The sequence below is a fragment of the Rattus norvegicus genome, chromosome 14, assembly GCF_036323735.1.
Source record: "Rattus norvegicus strain BN/NHsdMcwi chromosome 14, GRCr8, whole genome shotgun sequence".
Taxonomy (NCBI): Eukaryota; Metazoa; Chordata; class Mammalia; order Rodentia; family Muridae; genus Rattus; species Rattus norvegicus.
In genome coordinates, this window is record NC_086032.1 from 3,199,906 (window position 1) to 3,216,507 (window position 16,602).

Consider the following 16,602-nt stretch of genomic DNA (forward strand, 5'->3'; position numbering starts at 1 on the left):
CCTCGTCCATTAGACATGACAATAAAGATTGGAGTGAATGGATTTAGCCGTATTGGACGCCTAGTAACCAGGGCTGCCTTCTTATCTGGCAAAGTAGAGGTTACAGCCACCAACGACCCCTTCATTGACCTCAACTACATGGTCTACATGTTCCAGTACGACTCTACCCGTGGCAAGTTCAACAGCACAGTCAAGGCTGAGAATGGGAAGCTTGTCATCAACGGGAAGCCCATCGCCATCTTCCAGGAGCGAGATCCCGCTTACATCAAATGGGGTGACGCTGGCGCTGAGTATGTCGTGGAGTCTACTGGCGTCTTCACCACCATGGAGAAGGCTGGGGCTCACCTGAAGGGTGGGGCAAAAGAGTCATCATCTCTGCCCCTTCAGCCGATGCCCCCATGTTTGTGATGGGTGTGAACCACGAGAAATATGACAACTCCCTCAAGATTGTCAGCAATGCATCCTGCACCACCAACTGCTTAGCCCCCCTGGCCAAGGTCATCAACTTTGGCATCGGGGAAGGGCTCATGACTTCAGTCCATGCCATCACTGCCACTCAGAAGACTGTGGATGGCCCTTCTGGAAAGCTGTGGCGTGATGGCCGTGGGGCAGCCCAGAACATCATCCCTGCATCCACTGGTGCTGCCAAGGCTGTGGGCAAGGTCATCCCAGAGCTGAATGGGAAGCTCACTGGCATGGCCTTCCGTGTTCCTACCCCCAATGTATCCATTGTGGATCTGACAAACCTGGACAAACCTGCCAAGTATGATGACATCAAGAAGGTGGTGAAGCAGGCGTCTGAGGGCCCACTAAAGGGCATCCTGGGCTACACTGAGGACCAGGTTGTCTCCTGCGACTTCAGCAACTCCCACTCTTCCACCTTTGATGCTGGGGATGGCATTGCTCTCAATGACCAGTTTGTAAAGCTCATTTCCTGGTATGACAATGAATATGGCTACAGCAACAGGGTGGTGGACCTCATTGTCTACATGGCCTCCAAGGAGTAAGAAACCCTGGACCACCCACCCCAGCCCAGCAAGGATACTGAGAGCAAAAGAGAGACCCTCAGTTGCTGAGGAGTCCCCATCCCAACTCAGCCCCCAACACTGAGCATCTCCCTCAGTTTCTATCCCAGACCCCATAATAACAGGAGGGGCCTAGGGAGCCTTACTGTCTCGAATACCATCAATAAACTTCACTGTACTCCCCCAAAAAAGAAAAAGTGAGGGGCTGGAGAGATGGCTCAGCAGTTAAGAGAACTGGTTGTCCTTCCAGAGGATCCCATTCCCCACAAAGCAGTTCACAACTGTCTGTAACGCCAGTTCCAGGGCATCTGACAACCCTCACACAAACATACATGCGGTCAAAACACCGGTGGTCATAAAAATAAAAATAAATAAATCTTTAAAAAATTAAAATAATAATTTAAAAACTGAAGGAGTGAGCTGAGAGCCTGCATCCCTCTTCTCCCTGCCTGTGGCTGTGGATGAGATAAGAATCCACCGCCTCAGGCTCCTGGGATTGTGAACCAAAAATAAACCCTTTCTTCCCTCAGTTGCCTTCTGTCCAGGCTATCTTTTTACAGTGACAGGAAATGAAGACAGTCCCTCAGGGTGGTCACTTTGGGGAAATGTCCTATGGTGATTTGCATGGGGCACTGGACTTGACTGGGGTCATGGGGGGAGGCGGGGAATAAAGGCAGGACAGACACACAATAGAAAAGCTGGAACTGTGTGCTCTGAGGGAGTCATACCAGCAGCCTGGAAACTCAGCTCTTTTATTTTACGCATCTGAATCAAGAAAGAAGAAAGTCGTACACAGCTGAACACGGAGGCAGGTTTAGGTAATCTCAGGTGTCTCTGTGGGGAGCAGCCTCAAGTTGCAGAAATCCAACAGGAGGAATCTGTGGTTGACTCGCTCAACATTCATACTGGGACCAGGGGAAGGCCTTGATCCCTTGACTGAGGCTCTGGGGTCTTTGACACGGCTGTGACCCGTGTCAGCATACACACATTCACTCTGGATCGCATGTGATGCCCACAGAAGGGATTGGTGACTTTACTGGTGACCTCTGGACAAGACCTTCCAGGATAGCAAGACATCAGAGAACACGTGCTATAAGATCGTACTGAGGATAGGGCGTCAGCTCTGCAGACAAGCTCTATTCATATCTGTGTTCCCTGAAGCAGACAAGCCTCACCCCGTCTGAACCCCAAAAGGACTATGTAAAGCAGAACCCAGCCTACAGACATTTCTGTTAGAAATAAACTTCTAATCAGCAGGTTCTTGGGCAAGAAGTTGAGCTAAACAATCAGAAGCAGAGAGTGGCCCAGGTCATCCCTCCTGCTGGGCAACCACCTGATCATCCTGAATAACAAAAGGGAAAGTGGGAAACCAAATGTTTCCCCTTAATCCTGGACCGAGCTCACATGGAAACCTCTAGATTGACCCTTATCCTGCCTTCTTCCGTGATGTGAGGTTTGGGGCACACGGTAGACTGTGATAATAAAGAGCGGAGACACGGTGAGTCGGGACTAATGGTACCCTGTGTGAAGCCCTGTACCTGCAAGTGCTCTAGGAACTCCATTTCTTTGTCTTTATTATGAACCATCCCTAAGGCGAAACCCCTTCCATTTGTATCAAGTCAGCTGTGTCGGCTTGCAGGATATGGTCACCAGCAAGCCAGCCTTTGACTGCTTTCATGCCCTCAGAGGAGACGGTGAGGAGGGCCACTGGACCCTTGTCTGAGATCCTAGCTGCTCCCTCCCACTCTTCCCAGCTACTTGTAGGCAATTCTACCCTGGCTGCACGTGACTTCAGAGTCAAGCATGCAGCTGGAGAAGGTTAAACTGGGAAGTGTTCAAGTACGCAGGCTGGAGAAGGTTAATGGGAGAAGGCCTGTATCCATGTGGCTACAGGGAAGACATCATCCATACTGGGAGAAGAGTTCCCTGCTTTGTATTCTCCGGAGTCCTGCAAATAGCCCTTCATCCATGCTCTCTGCATAAGCAATGTAAACTCATTGGCTACCTAGGACGAACTTAGATGGAACTTTGCGGTTAGAGACATATAAGGAGCACAGACACGGTATGTTCCCCTAAGGAAGGAGTTCTCACAACACTAGTCAGGCCTTCACAATAGCAGCCCAGGCAGTACTGGAGAGTTTGTGAAGGGAACAGAAGTCCGAATGGGTCAGTTTATGCTTAGTTCATACGGTGCTGACATGACTATGTACCAGCTAAAACATGGCTGACACCGGACTCTGGGGAACCCAATAGTTAACAGTGATGTAAAGTCATATTGCTACTTTATATGAATATAATGTCAAGGTTAGGGGCGTATGCCTGCTCATTTGTGCATTTGAACTATGTGTGCCTGTGGCCCCTGTGTGTGCAGTGGTCTTAGTGACTGTTCTGCTACTGTGAAGAGGCGCCATGGCCAAGGCAACTCCTTCAAAATAAAGCATTTATTCGGGGGCTTGCTTAGAGCTCTAAAGGATTAGTCCGTGATTGTCATGGTGGGAAGTAGACAGGCATGGCGCTGGAGCGGTGGCTGAGGGATTTACATCCTGATCCAAAGGCAGCAGTGATCCTGCCCTGAAGTGAGCTTTTGAAATTTCAGAGCCCAACCCCAATAACGCCTCCTCCAACAAGGCCATACCTCCCTCCTAATCCTTCCCAAACAGTTTATCAGTTGGGGACCAAGTATTCAAACATGCACCCAAACTCTTTCTCTCTCTCCTTTTCATCCCCTTCCCCTTCCCCTCTCCCTCTTCTTCACCCCCCCTTGGGGAAACCATGTGAAATGTAAGTGTAGGTGTGTATCTGACACTCCTATGGAGGCCTATGAGGGCCATTTTTCACACAAACCACTAAACCAGTGTACTAATGAATAAAATTTCATATCTGCCTGCAACTCCTTAAATTATCTTCAATTCCCTGGGACCACTGGACCCTCTTCCTTAACTGACTATAGTGCTTGGACTTCACAGATTGTTAGAACTGAGAAGTGTCAGTCAGATACATAGCTACAGATTCAAAATCTGCATTTAACATGATTTCCCCAAGTCAGTGAAGGAGAGAGACAGAGACAGAGAATATGTGTGTGTGTGTGTGTGTGTGTGTGTGTGTGTGTGTGTGTGTAGTGTGTAGGCATTTGTGATTTGTGTGATGTGTGTGTGGTGTATGTGTTTATGTGATGTGTATGGTATGTGTAGTGTGTGTGATGTGTGATGTGTGTATGTATGTATGGTGTGTACATGTTTGTGTCTTTCTGTGTGTCTCTGTGTGTGATGTGTACGTGTTTATGTCTGTGTGTGTGGTGTGTACATGTTTGCGTGATGTGTGTGGGGTGTGTGGTTTGTGTTTGTGTGGTGTGAGGTGTGTGTGTGTTTGTGGTGTGTACATGTTTGTGTGATATGTGTGGTTTGTGTTTGTATGATGTGTGTGGTGTGTGTATATGAGTGTATGTGTGGTGTTTACTTGTTTGTATGTGTGTGTGGTGTGTGTGGTGTGTGTGGTATGTGTGGTGTGTATGTGTGTGTAGTCTATACCTGTTTGTGTCTCTATGTATGTCTGTGTGTGGTATATATGTGTCTGTGTCTCTATATATGTGTGATGTGTACATGTTTGTGTGATGTGTGTGGTGTGTGTGGTTTGTGTTTGTGTGATGAATGTGTGTTTGTATGATATGTGTGGTGTGTGCGGTATGTATGTATGTGTGTATGTGTGTGGTGTATGTGTGTGGGAGGTGCATGCACACTCATACGGTCACATGTCTGTGGAGAGCAGAGAGCAACTGCAGGTGTCATTCCTCAGGTACCATCTGGGTTGTTTCTTGTTTCCGTTTTCATTTAGCTTAGTCTGCAAGTACAATAGGCTGTCTATCGAGACCCAAGGACCTGGCTCAGCCTCCCCAGAATGGAGGTGGTAACCATGCACCACCAGGCTCATATATGAGTCCAGGCTCTGAGGATCAAATTCTCATTGCCTCCCAATGCATAGTAGTTTGAAAGGAAGCATGGTATAAGTCATTAAGAAAAGCTCAGTAAGATCTTGCACAAATGAACTAGGAGATGGGTTTATACATTCAGGCATGCCCGAGCACCACGGAATGGGGGTTTGCACAGTCTTTATCCTTTGCCAGAAATATAGATTTTGGAGACCCTCCCCAAGATTCGCAAGTAGCATGCTGGGGGTCAAGTTGTGTATTATTCATGTCGATAGGCTTTGCAGGAAATGCTTATGAGAGAAGTTTGGGAAAACCTAACTAAGATGTGGCTCTAAATTAGATTTTATATATTCCCAGGAATGCCTGTTCTCGAAAGCCATCTCGCCTGGGATGTTCACCAGCAGAGCGCTCAGTTAGAGAGCGGGATCTCATTTCTCAGCGTATCTTCGCGTTCGCTTCATACTTACCATACATATTCATGGCGTCCTTACTTGCTTACTTAAATTACCATAAAGAGTGTATAAAACTTTAAAAACCCTAAGAATGCTTGACAGGCTAACCTTCATAAAAATCTAGACACTGGAAATCCAATTATCAGGTGAGTGGGGAAATTTAAACAGCCAAGTATAATTTAAATTACAAATCCAATATCCCTTAATCAGCAAAAACACATCCACAGTTTTTAGAACAAAGCGAACCCAAAAGTAAACAATTACCTCCAAGACAGAGGAAGGCACTTGATAGTCTGTGGGCGCCACGACAGTATCGTTGGGGGCTGGGGATGAGGCTCAGTGATAGAGCTTGCTGGAAGCCTATGTTCCATTTCCAACATCACACACACACACACACACACACATCATATATACCTATACCACAACACATACATACACACACTTATACACACATACACACCCCATATACACATATACCACACACACATACACACACTTACACACATACAACACACACCCCATATACACATATACCACACACACATACATACACACATACACACACCCCAAATACACATATACCACACACACCCCATATACACATATGCCACACACATATACACACACCCCCATATACCACACCCACTTACACACATACACCCCATATACACATATATCACACACACTCACCATATATACCTATACCACACACACCCCATATACACATGTACCACACACACACACCATATACACCTATACCACACGCACCCCATATACACATATACCACACACACATACATACACACACACCATATACACATATACCACACACACATACACACACACCCCATATACACATACACCACACACACATACCATATATACCTATACCACACACCCCCCATATACACATATACCACACACACATACATACACACACTTAGTCACACACACAAACACACACTCCATATACACATATACCACACACACACACACACACACCATATGCACCACACACAAACATACACACACTTGTACATACACACCAAACACAACATACACCACACACACACTCACACACACATTGTGTGTGAATATATATTTCGTACAACTCCTGATTTTATTACAAGTCCAACTTTGGAAATAACAACATAAAGGCAATTTATCAGCACCTCTCGGATCCTCAGTGGTGTGTACTGCTGCTTTCTTGTTTGAGTGAGTATTTGGAAACACGGGTGTATGATAATGTAGCTGGTGGGTCCTTGAGTCTATACGTGTCACTAACAATACCCTTTCAACACTGTTTTATCCTCGTAATTTTTATACCCAAATTTGTGGCAAAGGACCTAAGTAACTACCTACCCCTAACTGCTGCATATTCCACTGCACAACTGTACAGGACAATTGCACAGGACAACCTGGCACCCCTGTTCCTCAGCCTGGGACCCTCATCTCATCCCTGACCTCTAAGATCCATTCAAAGCTCGGCTCACTTCTGTTATACCTTCCCGACATGGAACTGTCCAGAGCCTCCTCTGTAGTATACTTTCTAATGGTTCCTACTATGTACTTAGGGGTACTTCCTTGGTGAAGGCAACACCCACATCCCTCTGGGTGTGAGGCTACAGTTTCTCCGGAGCTGTGTTGTTTTCCTGATGCCCTTCCACATCAGTCTCCTTGCCATCAGCACCACACTCCTCTCAGAGGCGCATGCAGATGTGGGGGGCCCAAAACAAAGTGCTTGGGAAATCATCCTAAAGCTGGATGATCTGAAGGAAGTCGTTAGACACGACGTCTACCTTCCCCAAGCATCATGGCGCTGTGCCAAAGATTGCTACACAGAGCTCAGAGGCCCTGAATGCACCTAGCCAGAGAAAGCTCCCTGCTAGTTTGGATACAAGCCCTATAAGAAACTATAAGGTATAAATCCCAAAGCCAGGATTGTGCATGCTATTATGCTAGTGCCCGTGTTGGCCACACATCCATGGTGTCCTAAAGCAAAGCGAGTATCTTCTTTTATAGACCTGTTCTGAAGCTCAGAAGTCCAAAGCCGTTTAGGTCTCACTGGCAAGGCAGATTGCTTTGGGAGGCTCCTGCAGGAATCCTGTTCCTTTTGCAACCTTAGTGGCTCCTGCGTTGTGTGGGTTCGGAACCTCTCCTGTGTTTGTCCACTATATCACTCTGGCCCCTGCTCCTCCCAGCTGTGGGCATCTTCTCAGGATAGCATGACCTCCTGCTTTTCCCACGTAAGGATATTTAAGAGTATAAATTCATATGCTCAGGAAAATCTTCCCATCCTAAGATTGTTAGTTAATGTCTGCAAAGCGTCAGCTAAGGTAGATCTCATAGGTTCTGATATTAGGATGAGGCCTCTTTATAGGCCATTTTTACGACTACCACACAGATATTTTGTAAAAAACCAAAAATTTTGACATTGTTAGCTTATTCCCGATGTTTATAACAGCATCATTTTAATGTTTTTTCTCTTATTTGTCTTTGTGCATGTAAAATACATATTTATAATATGTAGTGACACAAACATCACAAGTCTGGATTGAAGCAATACATTTCAAAATGTTCTGTAGATGGGACTGATGAGAACTAAAAACAGGGGTTGGGGATTTGGCTCAGTGGTAGAGCGCTTACCTAGGAAGCGCAAGGTCCTGGGTTCGGTCCCCAGCTCCGAAGAAAAGAACCAAAAAAAAAAAAAAACCATACAGGAATATGATATATATTAGGTAGTTGGATGTTGTGTATAGAGTCAATGAACACCCCCCCAAACCAGACACACACACACACACACACACACACACACACACACACACACAGAGAGAGACAGACAAATAAAGGACTATTGTCTTTCGCAAACAAAAGCAAACTCTTTTCAGGAAAGAATTTAAATGATACTTTATTTCTTTATATGTTGGGAAGTGCACATACAACAATGCACATATGACAGTGCACATATGACTATACACATATGATAGTACACATATGACTATACACATATGGCAGTTCACATATGGCAGTTCACATATGGCAGCGCGCATATGACAGTGCACATATGGCAGTATGCATATGACTATACACATATGGCAGTTCACATATGGCAGTGCACATATGATAGTACACATATGACAGTGCACATATGGCAGTGCGCATATGACTATACACACATGGCAGTTCACATATGGCAGTGCAGTGCACATGTGTGAAATTCAGACAACAACTTGCAGAAGCAGATTCTCTCCTACATGTGGGATCCTGGAGATCAAGCCCAAGTTGTTAGGCATGGCAGCAAGTGTTTTTCTAGTGAGTTATCTCACCAGCCCTCACAAGAACAAACTGGTCTTGGTCAAGGTTACTATCGCCCCGATGAAACCACATGACCAGAGCAAGTTGGGGAGGAAAGGGTTTATGCAATTTACACTCCCACATCACTGTTCATCACCAAAGGAGGTGAGGATAGGAACTCACACAGGGCAGGAACCTGGAGGCAGGAGCTGACACAGAGGCCATGGAAGATGCTGCTTGCTGACTTGCTTCCTATGCCTTGCTCTGCCTGCTTTTTCGTAGAACCCAGCACCACAGCCCGGGCGTGGCCCCACCCACAATAGGCTGAGCCCTGTCACATAAATCACAAATTTAAAACATGCTCTACAAGCTTGTCCACAGCTGAATCTTATGGAGGCATTTTCTCAGTTGGCGTTCGCTCCTCTGATGACTCCAGCTTGTGGCAAGTTGACTTAAAACTAGACGGTACAAAGCTCGTACAGCCATATTCAGACTATGCATTTCATGCTCAGGGGATTGGATGCAAACTAGACATATCCAGCTAAACTAACCAGATTTCTTTTTCCTGGGGATTTGGAATTTTGTATTCAGAGAAGTCAACGCATTAGAATAGTCAGTCCCAGCTCTTAACTAGAACCTGAGCTCTGGTAGTGATTTCTCCTTTCTACATATGAAAAAGCAGGGGGAAATGGTCTGCCAAGAGAATGAAAGCAATGTGTAAAGAGGGGAGGAGAAAACATGTCCTGGCTCACAGAGGAAAACAATGGGTACAGTAAATGGTTGAGAGCTCTTGTTAGGTTCTAACTCTCCTTGAACACCAATGGTACAGTCTACTCAGAAGTCTGAGCTAGACCTACAGTGTTAGGACAACTCCCTCTGCGCCGGGCACCCTCTCTTCCTCTTTCCTTCCTTCCTCATCCTTCTCCCCCGCCCCTCATTTCGGTTATATATGTTTTTTATAGTGGAAAAAAAATCCTCTAACACAGGATAGAGTCTTTGGTTTAAAAATAATGAACTCTGATAATAGAATAGGAACAGTGGCTGTAAACTTGTGCTTGGGAATTTACACCTCTTTCCATAAATTTCTTAGCTGTAATGAAATAAGCTATTATTTATTTGAACTTTCTCTCTGCCGGCCCTACCCCACAGCAACACTGGAAATTGAGTCTGGGACTGATGCACACTGGGTAACTGCTCTGCCACTGAACTATACCCTTTCCCTTCCATCCCTCCCCTTCCTTCCCCTCCTTCCCCTCCCTCTCCTCCCTTCTCTTCCCTCCCCTCCTGTCCCTTTCCTCCCTTCCTTTTCTTCCCTACCCTCATATCCCTTCCCTTTAGTCTTTCCCTCCCCTCCTCTTTCCTCCCTTCCCCTCCCCTTCCTTCCCTCTCTTCCCCTCTCCTCCTTCTCTACCCCTCCCCTCCCCCATCTCTCCTCCCCTCCTCTCCCTTCCTTTCTCTCCCCTCCCTTCCCTTCTCTTCCCCTCCCCCTCCTCCCGTGTCTTCCTTTTTACCCCACCTTGTAGCACTGGATTCCACACACCCTGTACACCAAGCCAGCCTCACCCCCACACAAACCCACCCAAAGCCTTAGCTTAGATAAAGGCAATTCCACCAGGACCAGCTTGGTTTCTGTTTTTTTATTTAGGATAAAACTATTTGTGACGACTTTCTAGATAGAAAGCATACTTTCAGTAATAAATCAAAGGACTTAGTTAAAAATTGTATTTTCCTTCATTATCTAATACCATATTTAAGTTTATTTTATCATAATTTTAATTTTATGAGGGATAATGTGATATATTAATGTTTATATGAATTGATTGAGTCACAGGTGATTAACATTTCCATCTCCTAGACAGCACTTAGTGCTGGGCACCTTTGAGCTTTTCTCTTCAGTTATTCATAACAGTTTATGGAAATTTCCATAAATTTTCAGTTTAAACCAATTGGCTACAAGTTGTAGTTTCCAGTTATTTAAACAGTTTATTATAAAGTGAACTATTGTAGCGTCTGCAAGAAGACAATGTGTTACTTGTATGCATCCATATTTTGTTACCCTTTGTCCAACACCATTTTACCCCATTTCCGGCCACTAGTGATCAGGAGTGTACATTCAGACGACCTCTTAGAGAATACGGTGTATGTGAATGAGAAATCCGGCATTTGGCTTTTGTTTCTCACTAATTTACACGACATCCTTATGTCAGTCCATCTTGTTGTAAGCCTCTTGTCTTTTGTGGGTGTGAGTACCATTCCGTTGTGTGTATATATATCACATTTTCCGCGTTGGTCATCTGTTGACGGGCATCCAGGCTAACTTTGTGTCTGACCTGTTATGAATACTACAGCAGTAAACAAGAGCATGGGTGTCTTTCTGTATTTCCTCCGGCTCTGAACCTAGAAGAAAAATAACTCCATGTTTTAAGAAAGTCTCTAGCATTCTCCCTAGCTGTACTAATTTACATTCCCACCAATAGTATGAATTCCCTTCTCTTATGATAGTAGAATTCTCAGTTTAAACCATTTCACTACAGATTGTGCTGTTAGAGCTCTGTCCATTTACCAGGAGGTAGGTGGTAAATGGTAGGAGGTAGGTGGTAAATCTTTTATCTCAGCACATGGGAGGCAAGTGGATCTCTGAGTTTGAGGACAGCCTGGTCTACAGAGTGCGTTCCAGTATAGCCAGGGCTACACAGAGAAACCCTGTCTTGAAAACGAGAAAACAAACACACGAAACCATAAAAACCAACCAACCAACAAACAAAACCCCCCAAAACTTCTGTCCATTTATCTACAACTAAATAAGTGTCCTCTCTTCTTCGCTGTAAAACCATGGGTAGAGAGATGGCTCAGTGGCTAAGAGCACTTACTGCCCTTGCAGAGGGCTCAGGTTTCGGTCCCAGTATGCACATGGCAGCGTACAACCATCTGTAACTTCAGCTCCAGGGGATCTGAGTCCTCTTCTGACCTCCACAGATACCACACATGCATATGATGTATAGGCATGTATGCAGGCAAAACACTTATATACACTAAAAATAAAAAATTTGGCCATGTGGTGATGGTGCACACCTTTAAATCCCAACACTCGGCAGAGGCAGAGGCAGAGGCAGAGGTGCAGAGGCAGGTGGCAAAGGCAGAGGAGGTAGGGGTGGTGCGGAGGTAGGCGGAGGGGGGGGGCGGGGGGGCGGAGGTTCAGAGGCGGGGGCGGGGGCGGGGCCGGACGGGGCGCGGGGGCGCGGGGGCGCGGGGGCGCGGGGGCGCGGGGGCGCGGGGGCGCGGGGGCGCGGGGGCGCGGGGGCGCGGGGGCGCGGCCCCGGGACAGGGGCAGATCTCTGTTTGTTTGAGGCCAGCCTGGCCTACAGGGCAAGTTCTAGGACAGCCAGGGCTACACAGAGAAACCCTGTCTTGAAAAAAACCATAAACCAATCAACCAAACAAAAATTTAAATGGATTTAGATTTACAACCACCTAAAGGAACAATAGAGACGCTTTCGGTAAGTTTTATATTTTCACTGTCTGAACATTAGTGTTTATGAAAAGTTTTTTGTCGTTGTTTTGTTTTCTTTTGTCCTTTGTGTAGGAATAAAGCAAGATAAATACCCGAGCAACCCTAAAACATCAACCTTTGTACTTGTTTTTTATTTATTACAAAGTTTTCCCATCTGGAAAACGGGGTAACCTTGGGTTTGTCTTACAAGGAATTATGGAACAACAAACAGCTTCTTCAAGGTACAGGTTTGGAAACTCTCTCACCTGTTTGGACCGAAGTTACTGATTTCATACTCGTTTGCTTTGTAAAAACAAGACTTTCAAGCCATTCAGCCTAAAAGTTTCTGTTTGGATCTGAGATGTTTCCTGCTATACTCTACTTGAGAGACAGCGTTGACTTGTTGCTGCCAAGGAGGCTGAATGGGTTTCGCCTCCTGCTCATCTATTGGCAAATGCTTCCGATTTGCCTTGCAGGGTCTCAGTTCTGGCTGTGCTGCCTCTCCATTCCTACCTAGGCCTCTCCTGGTCTTCCCCTTTCTCTACCTGTGCTCCTCTAGAGCCCCTTCTGAAGTGGAAGCCAGACGGAGGCCTTTATATGCCAAGTTCTCAGCACAAGGAGATTTATTTCCCCTAGAGGGATAGAGGGCAGAGGATACTGACAAAGACAGGAGATAGAGGGTGAGGGAGAAGAGGAAAGGAACCAGGGAGATGGAGGAGGGTCATTTGTCTCAGAGGAGCAAGAGATTGGGAGTGTTTATCAGGTGAGCCACGGGGGACTTTCAACTGCGGGATTTCCATACTTTGACAGCTGGACCTTGGTAGTCAGCATCTAGGAATGTAATCTCCTGCTTTTTATCAAGGCAGAGGGAACGCGGGAGAAGGGCAGGGCCTGCCAGAGCCATGTTCGCCACGCTCAGGCTGGCCAGAGCCCCTTCAAGCTCCGTGAGAGGTTGGGCTGTTTAAAGTTTCGTTCCAGCAGGGAACATGACTTCGTGAGTAAGATGGTTTACTATGCAAACATGGAGACCTGAGTGTAGATCTCCAGTGACCAGGTAAAACACCAGGTGTCTCTGTGCATGCCCCTTACGTCCATGGGGCAGGAAATGGGGGTGGAGGTGGTGGTGATACGGAAAATTTATCATGTGTCTCACTGACTGCCAGCCCAGTCAGAAACTGGCAAGCTCTAGATTTCATGAGAAACCCTCTCTCAAGGTAATGGGGAGGAGTGCAACAGCACAGGACTCCTGACAGCCTCTCCCGTCCTCCACACTGACAAGTCCACCTGCACATACATCATATATACACACATATACACTCACACACATACACACACATACCCTCACACATACACACACACTCACATACATTCATACTCACATGTACACACTCACACATACACACTCATACAGATACACACTGACATACATTCATTCATACTCACACACATACACACTCACACATATACACACACAATCACACACAGACATACACACTCATACACAAACACACTCATACATACACTACACATGTACACTCATTCATACTCACACACATACACATTCACACACATACACACTCACACACATACATACTCACACACATACACACTCACACATACACACTCACATGCATATACAAACATACACACTCACACACATACACACTCACACACATACATACATATACACTTACATGCATACACAAACATACACACACACTCACACATATACACTCACACATACACGCATACATACTCATACATACACTCATACACATTCACACTCACACACATACACACATACACACTTACATGCATACACAAACATACACACACTCACACATATACACTCACACACACACACATACTCACACATACACTCATACACATTCACACTCACACACATATTGCCATATAGAAGTATACACCCAAAACTACATCCGACAGCAGGAGCTCGATAAATAACTATTTATTAATTGAACAAAAGAAAATCTGCCTGGAGCTAGTGGCTTTTGTCGTGGGTATGAATGACAAGCTCAGGTCTGCTGCTGGGCCCCAGTGAGGGAACGTGAACCCCATCTCCTTCCCACTGACCGCCCTGGTGCATTTCCTTCCGTTTCTGTGTTGATGGAGGAATTTTTCTCTTTTCTGCTCTTTTTTTTAAGTATCCTTGTGTGTATATGATGGGGCTGCGGTGCCACGCCCACATATGGAGGTCAGAGGGAAACTTGTGGACTGACGTCACTCCTTCCCTTCTGTGGGACTCAGGAATCAAACTCTTGTTCCCAGACTTCCTTACTAAGCCTTTACTCGCTGAGCCAAGTCACTAACCCAAGCTCGTTTTATTTTTAAAAAGGATTTATTTTCACTTAGGCTTCTGTGTGAGTAAATGCTACACCTAGAAGGATATCTGCAGAGACCAGCAGAGGGCGTCACAGTCCTCGGGCCTGGAGTTACAGGCAGTTTTGAGTCACCTGGTTATGGGTTCTGGGAACCGAACTCTGGTTCTCTGGAAGAGCAGCAAGCACTCTTAATCACTGAGCCATCCCTCCAGTCCCCTCTATCTTTAAAGACCTGTACTTAAAGTGTGTTATCTGTGATAGCCCAGCTAATAGAATTCATTCAGAGGTGTGTGCGTTGGGCGTTGGAACCTCTCTGCCTCTGAGGCGATAGACTACGGTGACATCTTATTTGATGTATGCTGAGGGAATGGCTGTGGGGTTGTGTGTGCACGTGTGGAGGCCAAAGGTTGATGTCAGACACCTTCCGAAATCACTCTCCCACCGTGTAGACCCTCAGAGTCTAGGGATCCTCCTGTGTCCCCGTGTCTCCCTCTCCTTAGGGCTGAGATTACAGGCGTGTGCTGTCCTGATTTACTGACACGGCTCTCATCCTCTCTCTGTCTCACGACGGCCTTGAACTCACTCGTAGCCCAAGCTGTCCTTGAACTCGGGCTCTTCCTGCCGCCATCTCCTGAGTTTTGAGATCATGGCTGTGCACCACCGTGCCCAGCCTCTGATCAGAGTTTCCAGGAAGCTCTTGCAGATCATGTGAATAGAATCAAAATGGATCAAGACTGGCAATTGGGTGGCTGTTCCGGGTTTATTATGGCAAAGGACTGGGCCTGAGGGACATTGGAGAGATGCCATCCCTGGGGCTGGTTATGGGTGCTCCGGTCACCTAGACTCAGAGAGGACTCAAGCAGTGTCATTTGGTGGATAGGGTGTCAGGGCAGGTTTGAGGGAACCCTGCGATAATTGACCTCCTATTTACCTGAAGATTTGCTGCCCAGGCCTTCATGATCTACAGAATACTCAAGCAGTTATAGTAATCATTTTTTAACAAGGTATCTTTTTGAGGTACTTCTACGTTAAGATAGTACTTAAAAGCAATATTGCCAGCGTTCACATATAATTTCCGGATTACAAAAACCATTCTGCTTTTTCTTCACACACAGTCAATAAGCCCTATGAAGTCCTCTTTTCTCGATTCTTATAAATGATCTCTACAGGTGTTCATTTTCTATCTTCTGTTGACGAGGAACGACACCTGAGTGCCTGAGAAGTTACTGAAGGACAGATGCCATAGGAAGAAAGACATGGCCCCGTTTGACCCTTATCTTTGTATCTATTTTGGTCTTTTAGGGTGTTCCAGTGTGAGTCTAAAATGTGCCCCACCCCTAGTTCATGTGTTGAAGGCGTGATCCTGAGTAAGCTAAGATGGTGGTCTTTGGAAGGGTGATTGGGTTACAAAGGTTCCCTCCTCTGTAATGGGTTGATCCATCTGTAGATGGGCTAATAGATTAGTGGGACCTTGAGAGGTGGGGTCTACTCAGAGACAGTAAGTCACCGGGGATGTGTCTTTGACTCACTCTTCCGTGCCTTCTGACCATCACAAACTGAGCAGAATGGCTCTATTTCGTTCTCCCTACCGTGATGTTTTGCTTTATCACAAATCCGAATGAAGGTCCAGATAAGCCACCGACTGAAACCAAACCAAAGGGAATACTGTCTCCCCAGAGACAAGAAGCTGAGTAGGACAAGGGACATTACACAGTAAGTAATCAGCACATATTTAAAGTCAACAGAAAGGAGTGACAAGTCTTCCCAAGTGCCACTTGACACAGTTAAGACACATGGGTTACGGCTGGCATCCTCGTTGGTTTGTTTTAAAGACAGTGACCGCCAGCTACGCATCTTGTTTAATTCTTTAACTTTATCCCCTCAGTAAACCAGAGGAGAGGGGCTCATCATCCCTATGTTCCAGAAAAGGAAGCTCGGTCTAAGCCAGGTTACACATGTCTAAAATCCATAATTCGTAAGAAGTGCAGACTGAGGAAAGCCAGGGTGATGGCAAACCCCATACAAGGCCAGGAGAGGACAGGAACGTCCGACCTCCTTCTAACATGACTTTACC

At 46.1% G+C, this 16,602-nt stretch overlaps 1 pseudogene; it reads left to right on the forward strand.

Moving 5' to 3' along the window:
- On the forward strand, positions 1-1,213 carry LOC108352843 (glyceraldehyde-3-phosphate dehydrogenase pseudogene; annotated as a pseudogene).
- The last annotated feature ends 15,389 nt before the right edge of the window (positions 1,214-16,602 follow it).